General features: G+C 38.9%; 2 pseudogenes across 2 annotated transcripts in view; one reads left to right on the forward strand and one right to left on the reverse strand.

Moving 5' to 3' along the window:
- Positions 1–2,402: 2,402 nt before the first annotated feature.
- On the forward strand, positions 2,403–3,491 carry LOC309628704 (keratin-associated protein 13-1-like; annotated as a pseudogene). Its single transcript has one exon. The product of its transcript is annotated as a keratin-associated protein 13-1-like (transcript).
- A 132-nt stretch (positions 3,492–3,623) lies between these two features.
- LOC309629012 overlaps positions 3,624–17,241 on the reverse strand; it is a 35,624-nt pseudogene continuing 22,006 nt past the window's right edge. Inside the window, exon 2 of the transcript in view lies at positions 3,624–8,765. The product of the transcript in view is annotated as an uncharacterized misc_RNA (transcript). The remainder of the gene's footprint in view (positions 8,766–17,241) is intronic.

Genomic DNA, 17,241 nt, shown 5'->3' on the forward strand with positions numbered 1-17,241 from the left:
TTTGCAGGAGTGCTTTGAAGATTACATTATAAAAATACTTAAGAAATTTTTGTTCTGAAGTTGACTTGCTTCTTGAAAGAACTCATCAATAAATTTAATTCTCAAAAAAATCTCTATCCCTATAAAGTTTAAGTAATTTTTGGTGGTGTTTATGTTACTGAGAAGTAAATGATAAGCAGTATACATTAAAAATGGGCTTTTATTCCCTTAGTTTTCACTCATGGAGTAGGATTTTTATTACAGAAGGTAAGTAAAATCAAGAAATTAGCAAAGTGTCTACCCCAGGTAAACTTCAAAGAAAGATCAAGTTAGAAAAATTCATAGTTACAAATGATCTTTATAAATTGAACTGAGAGTGGAGGGTATCAAAATGTATGAAAATGTTAAAAAGAGAATGAATCGTTTTGGGACCTCTGATGTGGTAAATATATCAAATGATGTATAAATATTCTGCCTAGAGAACTAGTATGAGTTTTTTTCTAGACTCTCCCATAAAGTTCATCATCGTTAACTATAAATAGAGTAGTGCCTGATACAGGGGATGGCTTAAGATAACCTGCGGGTAAAGGCAAATCTCTTAAGACATCTATCTTCAAAAACTGATGTATTGTCCAATGGAAATGACCTGTGACTCATTCTATGAAGACTTGAAATTACTAAGTGGAAGTTTTGAGGAAAGATTCAGCTAAAAATCTAAAACAAGGTACTTTTGCAGGTAATTGAGATTTCCATCTTGGGGGCACTTATTAGATATCCACCTAAAAAGGTATTGTAAATGGGATTCCAACATGGTAGAGTACTGAAGGTAATTGCAAAACTCCCTTCCAAACTGTAGATTTTATGAGTCTGAACGTTTTGAGTAGACAAATTGGTCTTCAATCATGTTGCATATGCTAGGTAACATAATACGTGCTCCATTTCTGTAATAAACAATTCTTATTTATTAGGCTTCTTAATTATGAATAGAAAAAAACATTCTAGTAGATTCCAAACCTTCCTGTTTTATTTGTTAATAAATTATTGAACATCAGAACATCCATATAAATATTTAACTCAGCTAAATTGAATTTGCTTGCTTCAATGTCATCCACTCTTATATAAGCTATTTCTGTGGAAGAATATTCTATGAGATCAGCTATTAAGTAATTTTGAGCATCCTTTTCTCAACAAAATGGAGGTTTGTGTACCCAAGCACTTTTGTTCAAAAGTAGAAGGGAAATGTTTTTCTATGAAATGAACAAATTAAACAGCACAGAAGCCACAGAAAGATAAACCTTCTTAATCTCTCCTCTTCTTCAGAGTTGTCAATCTACATTAGCCTACTACACAGAGGTGGAACACAAGTCATAGAAAAACAACAACAAAAAAATGACCATTATTTTAGAAATTTTATAATACTTGTCAGAAACACCTGAAAATAATTTAAGTCAAAGTGATATATGTCGCTTCCTGAGGCAAAGGAAGAATCTCTTTAAGATGACTTCTTTGCTCCAAAAGTTCAAGGCAATTAAATTATAAACTTTCTATAGAACAGGGGCATTTTTCAGATTCTGGGGAATCCTTTTAGTGGTAAACATCGCCTCTGATGAGAGAGAAATACTAGGCATTTTTGCCACATTTTTAATGTTTTTTTTTTTTTCCAGCATCTTAGAGAAATAACCTCTAACATTCCAAAATAATATAAAGAAATTTATATTTATATTTAATATCTAACTAATTCTACAGTAAAGACACACACAGAAGACAGAAAAGCTAAGACTGACTCATTAGTTTGCATGCAATTTTAAGCAGGGACATCAGAAATAAGGGGGTCTCTCAGTTAATATTTCACTAAAGCCATTAAAATCGAGATCCGATTAAAAAAACAAAAATCTTCATACATCTGCATGTTACCATTGCTGCTTCTTGATGGCACTGTCCATTAGGTAAACTTTCCACTTCCTGGTAACAATCAATGTATGTTTTTGTTTTTAAAAAAATGACTTTGAGTAGATCAGTTAGCAACTTTGCTATCCAGATGGCAACGATTTTGAGACAGACTGTGAAAGGGGTATCAATTATTTTTAATTAAGCCAGCTTCCCTCAGCCCAGACACTACATCTAAAGTTTTCTGAGTGATCTGCTCAGTGACCTTTGGTAGAGAAGGATGACTAAGAGCTTTGAAAATTCAATACTATTACCTGAATTCCAAGGCACAAACATGACTGCACTTTCCAGTTGTAAAACCACAAATACTACATATGTATAACTATGCTGATCTTTCCAATTCAATTAAAAAGAGGAAGGTGACTTGTTTTTATAAAACATGTGGATGACACAGTCAATGATAAGGTTATATAAATGCTCCTGTCGAAAAAGTGACATTCAAACTTACAGTATTCCCATTGTAAGTTACATGTCCTATCAACATGTCCTACTACCGCTGCTCTGGAAACTTCTCCTCCCGCTCCCTTGGGGACCACCTGCGCTACTCAGGCTCCTCCTATGGCTCTTCTTACCCCAGCAACCTGGTCTACAGCACTGACCACTGCTCTCCCAGCTCCTGCCATCTGGGATCCTCTCTCTACACTGGCTGTCAGGAGACTTGCTGTGATCCCATCAGGTGCCAGACATTCCATGTGGTGTCCGGTCCCTGCCAGATGTCCTGCTACCACCGGAGGACCTCCACATTCTTCATTCCCTGACAGACGACTTACTCTGTTCTCTGGGCCTCTGGGCTTTGGCTCCAAGTAACTTTCAATCTTTTGATTGTGGCTTCCGTTCTCTGGGCTTTGGATCCAGTGGTTTCCAATCAGTGGGTTGTGGCCCCAATGCTTTCTCATCCCTAAGTTGTAGATCCAGCTCTTACCTTCTGACATACCTCTCTTCTAGGAGTTGCCAGTCTCTTTCTTTCCAACCAACCTGTGGACCTGGCTTCTACTAATATTATGCCTGAACATAGTACCTACTACATCTAGAAATTTAATGCAATACCTGCTATATCAATATCTATACTATTTATTGACCTTTTTTCCTACATTTAGCTTATAAATTTGACTTCTACTGTTACATACTATGGATTAGGGATAATTTGAATACCAGTAACTGTAAATGTATTCATTGAAGAAACATGCCAAAAATATTGAAGCACATTTATTTCCTATTTATTTCTCCTAATGAGTCTATTTCAAATATTACTAGTAGAAAAAAATGTTGTAATTTTAAATAAAAATATGGTATATGACATCCACATATTGGCTTTAACATTATTTGTTTACTTTGTGTCTTCAAAACTACTTCTAAATATCTGGCTGGATATTTCTGTATCTTGTATTCATCACTTTAAAAATCTTTACTTTAAAATGTAAAACTGTCCAGTGTCCTTTAGGTTTGGAAGAAATTATTTCATCTTTTGTTTACTCCATCTGTTAATACCTTCATATGATAAAACCTGAAAATACATTTTTAAGACTACAAACAAATAACTGTGACCTTTGGTTTTGTCGTGGGTTAGAAATTTGAATATTTTTAAATAAAATAGTTACAAGTTGTAAGGTATATTAAATTGACTACATCATATAATTCTGGAAGGAAAATTAATCATAAATACATTCTAAAATATTTGAGAAATTGAAATGGAGATATTCAGTAAGAACTTAGATTTTAGTGAGTTAGATTTGTTGAGAATTCCAGTTCTCCCAGCTTTACAGGCATATAAGAAATCAAATGAAATTTCTAATTGATTTATAAATGAAACATCTAACACATTCCAGTACTTATTAGCAAGTAAGCCCAACATTTTCCATACAATCCGTTATACAAGTATGATGGAGTCCCAATTGCTACTATGTTTTTAGTTCTGTTGATAACATTTGTTTGGAAAAAAAAAAAAACAAAAAGAAAATGAAACTCAAAAACAATGCAAATATTCTCTTGTTACAAGATTCAACTAAATATTTAAGCAGCTGATCACTCCTGAATCAGCAGTTATGCTCCAAACTTTTATCCATTATGTCAAGGACAACATTACTGAAAGATACAGATGACCTAGATTCTCACCCACAGAGTAACCATATGTCTTGGTTTTTTCCATTTGTCTCAGCATCCAGTCCCATTTGGTAATTGTCTTAGAGTTTTCACTTTTTATTTATAATGAATAATTGAGTTAACATAAGTGATGATCAGTTTAGGAAACTACTTTGCTTTTGCTATGGTTTCATCTAGTGGTGTATGACATACATGTATAGTGTACAGAGTTTTCACTTTAACCAGTGTTAAATCTGAAAGAAGACAAGCCATATCCTATCCTTTCCTTGGTCATCCTACCTGAACAAAATGGAACTACTCCTTTTATTGCAGAGGGATCATGGAAAACAAATTACACTCAGATACAAGCGGTAGGACAGCTCACATGTTCAAATCTTGGTGAAGGGTCATTTGTCATTCTAACCTAGCCAGTACTACTATGGCTCTTTCCACAGCCTGCAAGATGCAATAATATACCCCAAACTATCAGTAGGTGGAGATAGTGGGGAATTTAGAATTACTGATTAGGTGTACATAAAATATGGGCCTAAATTGAGGGTGGCACACAGCATATAAATATTAATCTAAATGTTCTTGCTACAGTGGCTTGGCCACATGTCGTATTGTTTAAATCTACAACTATTCATTTTATTGTTTGGGAACATCTTTCTTCTTTAAACTTTGCAAAAAAAATATCTTTTTAGGAGCAAAGAGTAAAAACTAAAAGTTCATATTTAATTTAAAAATGTGAATACTTAATTTCTATTACTAAAGCAAATTGATGGTGAATATATGACTTGTACAGTAATTCAATAATATTTACTCTCCACCACTGGGTTCAGAAATATCACTTACCACATGAAAAATAAAAGAGACAATTTTGCTGAAGAAGCATCAGTATCTATTTCAAAAGATAAAAATTTTAAGACGATTACTTCCAAAGATGATTAATCACTAGCAGTTGCAAAAGCTGTGTTAATATATCACTCTGATGCATACATTTCATTTAGGTCACATAACTATTCCAAATCATTTTCACTCATGTTAAATCCTAAGTTTTCTTGTGCAAGTAAAAACAAACAAAAACATCCAACAACAACAACAACAAAACAAAACAACAAATGAAGCAGTAGCTGATGATATGCTCCTCCATTAGCAAAAGAAAAACTTCATTAAGGATTAATGAAGCCAGTATTATGTCAGTATTGTTACATGCTTCAAATCAAAAATGAATTAATTCCAATAGTGGTTTGATTTCTTCATGCAGTCCAAAGAATCCATGTAAAGCTATTGAAAGTTCATAATACTCTATTTGGCAATGCTAATATAAAATCATTTAAAAAGTTCAACATCAAAGATAAAATTTTTGGTTGTCTCAGTAACAATAAAAATACAAATTTTGGTGAAGGACAACATCATGGTAAAAACAATAAAGTAAGATTTCTATGGAGAAAAAAATACAGTTGCAATTGCTGTAAACATATAATCCATAATTGAATCCAAACATGCTGTAATATTCTGCTACTCAGAGTAGAAATTGTAATTTTAAAACATTTTTGTATATACCCAGAGTAGGTTATTTTGGCATGTTTTTCCCTACCTCATCAATCACCTCTTCCACCTCTGTTGTATTATTGTTTTCCTCATGCCTTTGTGTTGTTGATTTTTATGTCATTAGTATGTTATTTTACATAACAAAGCACACACGTAGGGAAATTATTTTTGTCTCTTGCTTGGGCTATACATTCTTCAATGCCTGATTCTCAATCTTTCTTCCACATTCTATGTTACTTTTGCATCCAATTATACTACTTTTCTCTCTGCAGGAACTTTCCCATGATTTTATCCTGATTGACTCCTTGCTCCTTCAATCTGACTCACCAAAATGGGAATGCAGTTTACAGATTAGTGAGATGTCACAGTTTGGTAATTTTACTTTTTTTTTTTTTTTTAATTTTCAGAGAAAATCTTCTAGGAGTGACAATGTTTGTGTTGGGGGAATTTCGAGGGAAGATAAGAAATCTGCCAAGTTATATAAGAATCATCTTTATCTCTTATTTCTTTTTAATTTTTAACAATAAGCCCATTATCTTCAATTTTTTGGTTGCTGGTATTGAAATTGTGTATGTGTGGCTGTGAAAGGGAGGGTTTCATTTTGTTTTGTTTTACTATTCTTGTTCATAGCATTAGTTATTGAGAAAGGGAACATTATAATGTGACATTAATAATGATAATTAATATAGGATTTGTCATAGCACTCAAGATTTCTAGCAATATCTTCCTGAGGGGTAATCAAGTATTTCTCTTGGACTATTATTAAATATTATGGTTAATGCAAATGTTTTCAAGAGAAATTAGCTCATCTTTCTTTAGCTTCCTTCTCCTAAATGCTGCATTTATTTTTATTTTTCTCTTTATTATGAATACTGCTCATGAGGCTAATGAAACTAAATCCAATAGGAGCTGAAGTCTATTCAGATAAAGCAATCTCTGTAGAGAAATACTCACGGATCTTGGTTAAAAAAGGAGTTTTAAAAAACTTCAGGAAAGAACAAGAAAAGAGTAATTCAAGAGATCAGATTCTACTAGATCTTTGATGTATAACCTTGGGCAAGATTCTAATACTTTTTGACTTTTCATTCCTTCATGTCTAGAAAGGTCTATATGACACAATGTCTGTCTTTCTCACAAGGATGTTTGAGCATTAAATGCAAGTGGTGTATCTGGTACCCTTGTATTCTCCGTTATATCCTCATTTTCTCACCTATGATCCCAGGCACAGCTATGGTGAACAATTTCATGCAGTTTTCAACCCTCTTTGCACAGTCTCTCCCTTCATGCATAGGCAACTTTTCTTTCACTCTCTACCTGGCCTTCTCAGAGGGCACAGCCAGGAAAACAAAAGGAACACACTATGAATCTTCTTTGCACAGGTAATGAGGTTCCAGGAAAGTAACCAACATCAGGGACAACATTCTAGCAATAGAAGACGGAAGCTGATGCATAAATGCTTCCCCCTGTTGATCAGATCCTGGGGTGGACAATTCCAAAAGTCATTCTATACATTCCTAAAAAGGCCCTGAACGATTGAGTCCCCATTGCCCACCATAAAGTCAACCAAAAAATATGTCCCTTTGTGAAATTTTCGTCTTTGATTCTTTCACCTTCCATGGTCTCCCAAACTAGCTCCCTGGGGTCTCGTGGCAAATACACTGTCTGCACCCAAGGTTTTGACTTCAGCTCTGCTTTCGGGGAGAGAGGGGTTCAGGCTAAGACTAATGGATACAAATGTTTGTTCAGCATTGCTCAGGTGTGTTGCTCTTAGTTGATGCAGTTTGAACCTTGGAGAAGCATCAGGAGGTTTTCCCAACCTCCTTAACCCAGTTACTCCCCACTTAAGGTCATTGTGAATCTCTTTACATATGTTCATAGGGACGGCTCAGGAATGGATCATGCTCAGAGACCAGGCTCAAGGAAGGATCATGGCACTTCTTATGCCATCCAACAGGGAGCAAAACATCCATCTTAGCAGTTGTTTAAGGCTCATCTTTTCTCTTAGCTGAAGATCCACACTCAGATACTAGACTTTCAGGTATGTTTTTGGTCTACGTGTAACCTTATCTTAAAAATTATATTGTATTCTTGTTGTCTGCATTTCTAGTTATGTGCCAATCCCTCTGTTTTCCTTTATCAGCAGAAATCCATGCCTCCATTCTCAGGCAAGTGTCACTGATATTGAGACATACAAAATATGGACCTCCAGGAAATAAATACTCCCAGTAGGGAATGCATGCACTGACAAAAGAAATTTGCTCAAATCTATCAAAATGTGTGTTCCCAAACCCAGTTTCAGAGTCATAGTGATCTTTATTTAAAATTCCCAAATCCTAAATAAACTATAGGCAAATAATAATAAGACGAACAATATATTTTGGTGCTAGATGACGACATAAATTTATCAGATTAAGATTTTCATTTTCAATTGCTCTTCCATGAAAATCCAATAGCATATTTTCTATCAATAGCACAGATATTAGGACTTCATATTGGGATATTCATTAAATTCAGAGTCTCTCAAAAGTTGATGATGCAAGAAACTGATGATTTAAGAATAAAAGAACAGTGGTAAATTGTGAGAATGAAAATGATGGCTGTACTGAGTAAAGACTTTGATCTCAATACTCGAAAGGATCTAGACCCTCAACAAGTTGAACGATAGAAACAGAATCCACATGTTGCTCTGTAGCACGATGATTGGCAGCTACTGGAGGCAAAGTAGGTTGGACGGCAGAATCCGGATCCACAGCCCAGGGAAGGGAAGCCACAGACTCCATAACCCCGGGGGTTTGAGAGCACGGAATCCACAGCCCAGTGAGTAGCAGCTTCTGGATCCAGAGCTCAGGGAACTGCAGCTGCTGGACCTAAAGCCCAGACACCCAGCATAAGTTGTCCAGCGGGACTGCAGAGACTGGAGGTCCTGGGGCGGTAGCAGGATGTCTGGAAGGGACTGGTCACCACAAGGTATGTCTGGCACCTGATGGGCTCATAACATGTCTCCTGACTGTAGAGAGAGGAATGCAGCTGGCAGATGCTGGGAGAGCAGAGGTCAGTGCTGTAGACCAGGTTGCTGGGGTAGAAGGAGCCTGGGTAGCACAAGTGGCCCCCAAGGGAGCGGGAGGAGAAATTTCCAGAGCGGCAATTATAGGACATGTTGACAGGAGATGTGAGTTCAGCTGAGTTACTGTGAGAAGATTCTAAGTTTGAATGTCACTCCTGCACTATGGCATTTATATACTTTCAGCAATGGGTGTGACACCTATGGGGTCATGGTTCCTATGTTAGATTTCCTCTTTTGCATATGTGTAATTCAATAGTCTTCTCTGTAATTGCAGTTGCATTTGAATAGTTTTCCGCATTTGTTTTTATGGGTGCTGTAATTTTGTTATAGCCAAAACCAATGGACCACTGCTGTGTCAGAAATGCTGACTGTTTTACATTAATGCACATCCCATGATGGCCAGGAAAGCAACAAGACCAGGAAAGCTTTTCCTCTGGTTTATGCTAATCTGATTCCTGTGTATCCACATCTGGTTTTACTGGTAGATACTTTCCTCCTAAGAGTGGGGAATGAGACAAAATCAATTTTCTTCTGGTACAATGGATCAGAGGTACAGTTTCTAGCTGGATGGAATCCTTCCTGGAATGATCCACCTTGTCAACATTCATTCCCATTCTCCAAAATCCCTTGGTGGTAATCTGTTATGGCAGCAATAGAAAACTAATACACCAAGTATCACAGTTACAGTGTGTCTCTAATCCAATGAAGAGAGACCAAAAATAGATAAAACAAAGAGACTGAGAGAGAAATGGCTAGAAACTGAAAGACACTTTGCTGTGTATGTAAAGATAAGACAACAACAACAACAAAAAAAGGCTCAGTTGAAATAGTACCGGGGAAGATCAATCTGGGCCCATCTCTATTCAGCCAGGAGGGAAACACGAGTCTGATGAGGGGAGGAAACAAATGAAAGTGAAACAGGGAAGGCTCAGGAAAATTGTTTTTTCTTTTTTTTTTTTTTTTTTTAACATCTTTATTGAAGTATAATTGCCTTACAATAGTGTGTTAGCTTCTGCTTTATAACAAAGTGAATCAGTTATACATATACAATATGTTCCCATTTCTCTTCCCTCTTGCATCTCCCTCCCTCCCACCTTCCCCATCCCACCCCTCTAGGTGGTCACAAAGCACCGTGCTGATCTCCCTGTGCTATGCGGCTGCTTCCCACTAGCTATCTATTTTACATTTGGTAGTGTATATATGTCCATGACACTCTCTTACCCTGTCACATCTCACCTCTCCCCCTCCCCATATCCTCAAGTCCATTCTCTAGTAGGTCTGTGTCTTTATTCCCGTCTTGCCACTAGGTTCTTCATGGCCTTTTTTTTTTTTTTTTTTTTTCCTTAGATTCCGTATATATGTGTTAGCATACTGTATTTGTTTTTCTCTTTCTGACTTACTTCACTCTGTATGACAGACTCTAACTCCATCCACCTCATTACAAATACCTCCATTTCATTTCTTTTTATGGCTGAGTAATATTCCATTGTATATATGTGCCACATCTTCTTTATCCATTCGTCTGTCGATGGACATTTAGGTTGCTTCCAGGTCCTGGCTATTGTAAATAGAGCTGCAATGAACATTGTGGTACATGACACTTTTTGACCTATGGTTTTCTCAGGGTATATGCCCAGTAGTGGGATTGCTGGGTCGTATGGTAGTTCTATTTGTAGTTTTTTAAGGAACCTCCATACTGTTCTCCATAGTGGCTGTATCAATTTACATTCCCACCAACAGTGCAAGAGTGTTCCCTTTCCTCCACACCCTCTCCAGCATTTATTGTTTCTAGATTTTTTGATGATGGCCATTCTGACCGGTGTGAGATGATATCTCATTGTAGTTTTGATTTGCATTTCTCTAATGATTAATGATGTTGAGCATTCTTTCATGTGTCTGTAGGCCATCTGTATATCTTCTTTGGAGAAATGTCTATTTAGGTCTTCTGCCCATTTTTGGATTGGGTTGTTCGTTTTTTTGTTATTGAGCTGCATGAGCTGCTTGTAAATCTTGGAGATTAATCCTTTGTCAGTTGCTTCATTTGCAAATATTTTCTCCCATTCTAAGGGTTGTCTTTTGGTCTTGTTTATGGTTTCCTTTGCTGTGCAAAAGCTTTTAAGTTTCATTAGGTCCCATTTGTTTATTTGTGTTCTTATTTCCATTTCTCTGGGAGCTGGGTCAAAAAGAATCTTGCTGTGATGTATGTCATAGAGTGTTCTGCCTATGTTTTCCTCTAAGAGTTTGATAGTGTCTGGCCTTACACTTAGGTCTTTAATCCATTTGGAGTTTATTTTTGTGCATGGTGTCAGGGAGTGTTCTAATTTCATACTTTTACATGTATCTGTCCAATTTTCCCAGCACCACTTATTGAAGAGGCTGTCTTTTCTCCACTGTATATGCTTGCCTCCTTTATCAAAGATAAGGTGACCATATGTGTGTGGGTTTATCTCTGGGCTTTCTATCCTGTTCCATTGATCTATATTTCTGTTTTTGTGCCAGTACCAAACTGTCTTGACTACTGAAGCTTTGTAGTATAGTCTGAAGTCAGGGAGCCTGATTCCCCCAGCTCCATTTTTCATTCTCAAGATTGCTTTGGCTATTCGGGGTCTTTTGTGTTTCCATACAAATTGTGAAATTTTTTGTTCTAGTTCTGTGAAAAATGCCAGTGGTAGTTTGATAGGGATTGCATTGAATCTGTAGATTGCTTTGGGTAGTAGAGTTATTTTCACAATGTTGATTCTTCCAATCCAGGAACATGGTATATCTCTCCATCTATTTGTATCATCTTTAATTTCTTTCATCAGTGTCTTATAATTTTCTGCATACAGGTCTTTTGTCTCCTTAGGTAGGTTTATTCCTAGATATCTTATTCTTTTTGTTGCAATGGTAAATGGGAGTGTTTTCTTAATTTCACTTTCAGATTTTTCGTCATTAGTGTATAGAAATGCAAGCGATTTCTGTGCATTAATTTTGTATCCTGCTACTTTACCAAATTCATTGATTAGCTCTAGGAGTTTTCTGGTAGCCTCTTTAGGATTCTCTATGTATAGTATCATGTCATCTGCGAATAGTGACATCTTTACTTCTTCTTTTCCGATTTGGATTCCTTTTATTTCTTTGTCTTCTCTGATTGCTGTGGCTAACACTTCCAAAACTATGTTGAATAATAGTGGTGAGAGGGGGCAACCTTGTCTTGTTCCTGATCTTAGTGGAAATGGTTTCAGTTTTTCACCATTGAGGACAATGTTGGCTGTGGGTTTGTCATATATGGCCTTTATTATGTTGAGGAAAGTTCCCTCTATGCCTACTTTCTGCAGGGCTTTTATCATAAATGGGTGTTGAATTTTGTCGAAAGCTTTCTCTGCATCTATTGAGATGATCATATGGTTTTTCTCCTTCAATTTGTTAATATGGTGTATCACATTGATTGATTTGCGTATATTGAAGAATCCTTGCATTCCTGGGATAAACCCCACTTGATCATGGTGTATGATCCTTTTAATGTGCTGTTGGATTCTGTTTGCGAGTATTTTGTTGAGGATTTTTGCATCTATGTTCATCAGTGATATTGGCCTGTAGTTTTCTTTCTTTGTGACATTTTTGTCTGGTTTTGGTATCAGGGTGATGGTGGCCTCGTAGAATGAGTTTAGGAGTGTTCCTCCCTCTGCAATATTTTGGAAGAGTTTGAGAAGGATAGGTGTTAGCTCTTCTCTAAATGTTTGATAGAATTCACCTGTGAAGCCATCTGGTCCTGGGCTTTTGTTTGTTGGAAGGTTTTTAATCACAGTTTCAATTTCAGTGCTTGTGATTGGTCTGTTCATATTTTCTATTTCTTCCTGGTTCAGTCTCGGCAGTTTGTGCATTTCTAAGAATCTGTCCATTTCTTCCAGGTTGTCCATTTTATTGGCATAGAGTTGCTTGTAGTAATCTCTCATGATCTTTTGTATTTCTGCAGTGTCAGTGGTTATTTCTCCTTTTTCATTTCTAATTCTATTGATCTGAGTCTTCTCCCTTTTTCTCTTGATGAGTCTGGCTAATGGTTTATCAATTTTGTTTATCTTCTCAAAGAACCAGCTTTTAGTTTCATTGATTTTTGCTATTGTTTCCTTCATTTCTTTTTCATTTATTTCTGACCTGATCTTTATAATTTCTTTCCTTCTGCTGGCTTTGGGGTTTTTTTGTTCTTCTTTCTCTAATTGCTTTAGGTGCAAGGTTAGGTTGTTTATTCGAGATGTTTCCTGTTTCTTGAGGTAGGCTTGTATTGCTATAAACTTCCCTCTTAGCACTGCTTTTGCTGCGTCCCATAGGTTTTGGGTCGTCGTATCTCCATTGTCATTTATTTCTAGGTATTTTTTGATTTCCCCTTTGATTTCTTCAGTAATCACTTCATTATTAAGTAATGTATTGTGTAGCCTCCATGTGTTTGTATTTTTTACAGATCTTTTCCTGTAATTGATATCTAGTCTCATAGCATTGTGGTCGGAAAAGATACTTGATACGATTTCAATTTTCTTAAATTTACCAAGGTTTGATTTGTGACCCAAGATATGATCTATCCTGGAGAATGTTCCATGAGCACTTGAGAAAAATGTGTATTCTGTTGTTTTTGGGTGGAATGTCCTATAAATATCAATTAAGTCCATCTTGTTTAATGTATCATTTAAAGCTTGTGTTTCCTTATTTATTTTCATTTTGGATGATCTGTCCATTGGTGAAAGTGGGGTGTTAAAGTCCCCTACTATGATTGTGTTGCTGTCGATTTCCCCTTTTATGGCTGTTAGTACTTGCCTTATGTATTGAGGTGCTCCTATGTTGGGTGCATAAATATTTACAATTGTTATACCTTCCTCTTGGATCGATCCCTTGATCATTATATAGTGTCCTTCTTTGTCTCTTGTAATAGTCTTTATTTTAAAGTCTATTTTGTCTGATATGAGAATTGCTACTCCAGCTTTCTTTTGATTTCCATTTGCATGGAATATCTTTTTCCATCCCCTCACTTTCAGTCTGTATGTGTCTCTAGGTCTGAAGTGGGTCTCTTGTAGACAGCATATGTATGGGTCTTGTTTTTGTATCCATTCAGCCAGCCTGTGTCTTTTGGTGGGAGCATTTAATCCATTTACATTCAAGGTAATTATCGATATGTATGTTCCTATTCCCATTTTCTTAAATGTTTTGGGTTTGTTATTGTAGGTGTTTTCCTTCTCTTGTGTTTCTTGCCTAGAGAAGTTCCTTTAGCATTTGTTGTAAAGCTGGTTTGGTAGTGCTGAACTCTCTCAGCTTTTGCTTGTCTGTAAAGGTTTTAATTTCTCCATCACATTTGAATGAGATCCTTGCTGGGTAGAGTAATCTTGGTTGTAGGTTCTTCTCCTTCATCACTTTAAGTATATCCTGCCACTCCCTTCTGGCTTGCAGAGTTTCTGCTGAAAGATCAGATGTTAACCTTATGGGGATTCCCTTGTGTGTTATTTGTTTTTTTTCCCTTGCTGCCTTTAATATGTTTTCCTTATATTTAATTTTTGACAGTTTGATTAATATGTGTCTTGGCGTGTTTCTCCTTGGGTTTATCCTGTATGGGACTCTCTGTGCTTCCAGGACTTGATTAACTATTTCCTGTCCCATATTAGGGAAGTTTTCAACTATAATCTCTTCAAATATTTTCTCAGTCCCTTTCTTTTTCTCTTCTTCTTCTGGGACCCCTATAATTCGAATATTGGTGCGTTTAATGCTGTCCCAGAGGTCTCTGAGACTGTCCTCAGTTCTTTTCATTCTTTTTTCTTTATCCTGCTCTGCAGTAGTTATTTCCACCATTTTATCTTCCAGGTCACTTATCCTTTCTTCTGCCTCAGTTATTCTGCTATTGATCCCATCTAGAGTATTTTTAATTTCATTTATTGTGTTTTTCATCATTGCTTGATTCCTCTTTAGTTCTTCTACGTCCTTGTTAAATGCTTCTTGCATTTTGTCTATTCTATTTCCAAGATTTTGGATCATCCTTACTATCATTATTCTGAATTCTTTTTCAGGTAGACTACCTATTTCCTCTTCATTTGTTAAGTCTAGTGTGTTTTGACCCTGTTCCTTCATCTGCTGTGTGTTTTTCTGTCGTCTCATTTTGCTTATCTTACTGTGTTTGGGGTCTCCTTATCACAGGTTGCAGGTTTGTAGTTCCCGTTGTTTTTGGTATCTGTCCCCAGTGGCTAAGGTTGGTTCAGTGGGTTGTGTAGGCTTCCTGGTGGAGGGAACTAGTGACTGAGCTCTGGTGGATGAGGCTGGATCTTGTCTTTCTGGTGGGCATGTCCACGTCTGGTGGTGTATTTTGGGGTGTCTGTGGCCTTATTATGATTTTAGGCAGCCTCTCTGCTAATGGATGAGGCTGTGTTCCTGTCTTGCTAGTTGTTTGGCATAGGGTGTTCAGCACTGTAGCTTGCTGGTCATTGAGTGATGCTGGGTCTTGATGTTGAGATGGAGATCTCTGAGAGATTTTTGCCGTTTGGTATTATGTGGAGCTGGGAGGTCTCTTGTGGACCAGTGTCCTGAAGTTGGCTCTCCCACCTCCGAGGTACGGCCCTGATGCCTGGCTGAAGCACCAAGAGCCTTTCGTCCACACGGCTCAGAGTAAAAGGGAGAAAAAATAGAAAGAAAGAAAGAAAGAAAGAAAGAAAGAAAGAAAGAAAGAAAGGAAGGAAGGAAGGAAGGAAGGAAGGAGGAAGGAAGGAAGGAAAGAAAGAAAGAAAGAAAGAAAGAAAAGAAAGAAAGAAGCTATAATATAGTGAAGTAAAATAAAGCTATTGTAAAGCAAAGCTATACAGACAAAATCTCCCCCAGAAGCATATACATATACACTCACAAAAAAAAAAGGAAAAGGGGAAAAATTAATATATCTTGCTCCCAAAGTCCACCTCCTGTATTTGGGATGATTCGTTGTCTATTCAGGTATTCAACAGATGCAGGCACATCAAGTTGTTTGTGGAGTTTTAATCCGCTTCTTCTGAGGCTGCTGGGACAGATTTCCCCTCCTCTTCTCTGTTCGCACAGCTCCTGGGGTTCAGCTTTGGATTTGGACCCGCCTCTGCGTGTAGGTCGCCTGAGGGCGTCTGTTCCCCGCCCAGACAGGACGGGGTTAAAGGAGCAGCTGCTTCGGGGGCTCTGGCTCACCCAGGCCGCGGGGAGGGAGGGGTACAGAGGAGGCGGGGCGAGCCTGCGGCGTCAGAGGCCGGCGTGACGTTGCAGCAGCCTGAGGCGGGCAGTGCGTTCTCCCGGGGGATGTTGTCCCTGGATCACGGGACGCTGGCAGTGGCGGGCTGCACGGGCTCCCGGGAGGGGCGGTGTGGAGAGTGACCTGTGCTCGCACACAGGCTTCTTGGAGGCGGCAGCAGCAGCCCCAGCGTCTCACGCCCGTCTCCGGGGTCCGCGCTGATAGCCGCGGCTCGCGCCAGTTTCTGGAGTTCGTTTAGGCGGCGCTCTGAATCCCCTCTCCTTGCGCGCCGCAAAACAAAGAGGCAAGAAAAAGTCTCTTGCCTCTTCGGCAGCTGCAGACCTTTTCCCGGTCTCCCTCCCAGCCAGCTGTGGTGCGCTAACCCCTTCAGGCTGTGTTCACGCCGCCAACCCCAGTTCTCTCCCTGCGACCGAAGCCCGAGCCTCAGCTCCCAGCCCCGCCCGCCCCGGCGGGGGAGCAGACAAGCCTCTTGGGCTGGTGAGCGCTGCTCGGCGCCGAGCCTCTGTGCAGGAGTCTCTCCGTTTTTCCCTCTGCGCCCCTGTTGCTATGGGATCCGCGCTGTTAGCTGCGGCTCGCGCCCGTCTCTGAAGTTCGTTTAGGCGGCGCTCTGAATCCCCTCTCCTCGCGCACCAGGAAACAGGGAAGAAAAAGTCTCTTGCCTCTTCGGCAGCTGCAGACTTTTTCCCGGACTCCCTCCCGGCTAGCTGTGGTGCACTAACCCCTTCAGGCTGTGTTCACGCCGCCAACCCCAGTCCTCTCCCTGCGACCAAAGCCCGAGCCTCAGCTCCCAGCCCCGCCCGCCCCGGCGGCTGAGCAGACAAGCCTCTCGGGCTGGTGAGTGCTGGTCAGCGCCGAGCCTTCGTGCGGGAAGTGCGGGAATCTCTCCGCTTTGCCCTCCGCACCTCTGTGGCTGCGCTCTCCTCCGTGGCTCCGAAGCTTCCCCCCTCTGCCACCCGCAGTCTCTGCCCGCGAAGGGGCTCCTAGTGCGTGGAAATCTTTCCTCCTTCACAGCTCCCTCCCACTGGTGCAGGTGCCGTCCCTATTCTTTTGTCTCTGTTATTTCTTTTTTCTTTTGCCCTACCCAAGTACGGGGGGAGTTTCTTGCCTTTTGGGAGGTCTGACGTTTTCTGCCAGCGTTCAGTGGGTGTTCTGTAGGAGCAGTTCCACGTGTAGATGTATTTCTACTGTATCTGTGGGAAGGAAGGTGATCTCCGCGTCTTACTCTTCCGCCATCTTCTCTCCTCCCTCTGTTTTTTCTATTGCACTCAAATTACTGTCTGTTTCCTAATGTCTTCTTTTTTTTTTTTTTTAAACATCTTTATTGAAGTATAATTGCCTTACAATGGTGTGTTAGCTTCTGCTTTATAACAAAGTGAATCAGTTATACATATACAATATG

The sequence above is a fragment of the Balaenoptera borealis genome (genome assembly GCF_965194805.1).
Source record: "Balaenoptera borealis genome assembly, chromosome: 5".
Classification (NCBI taxonomy): domain Eukaryota; kingdom Metazoa; phylum Chordata; class Mammalia; order Artiodactyla; family Balaenopteridae; genus Balaenoptera; species Balaenoptera borealis.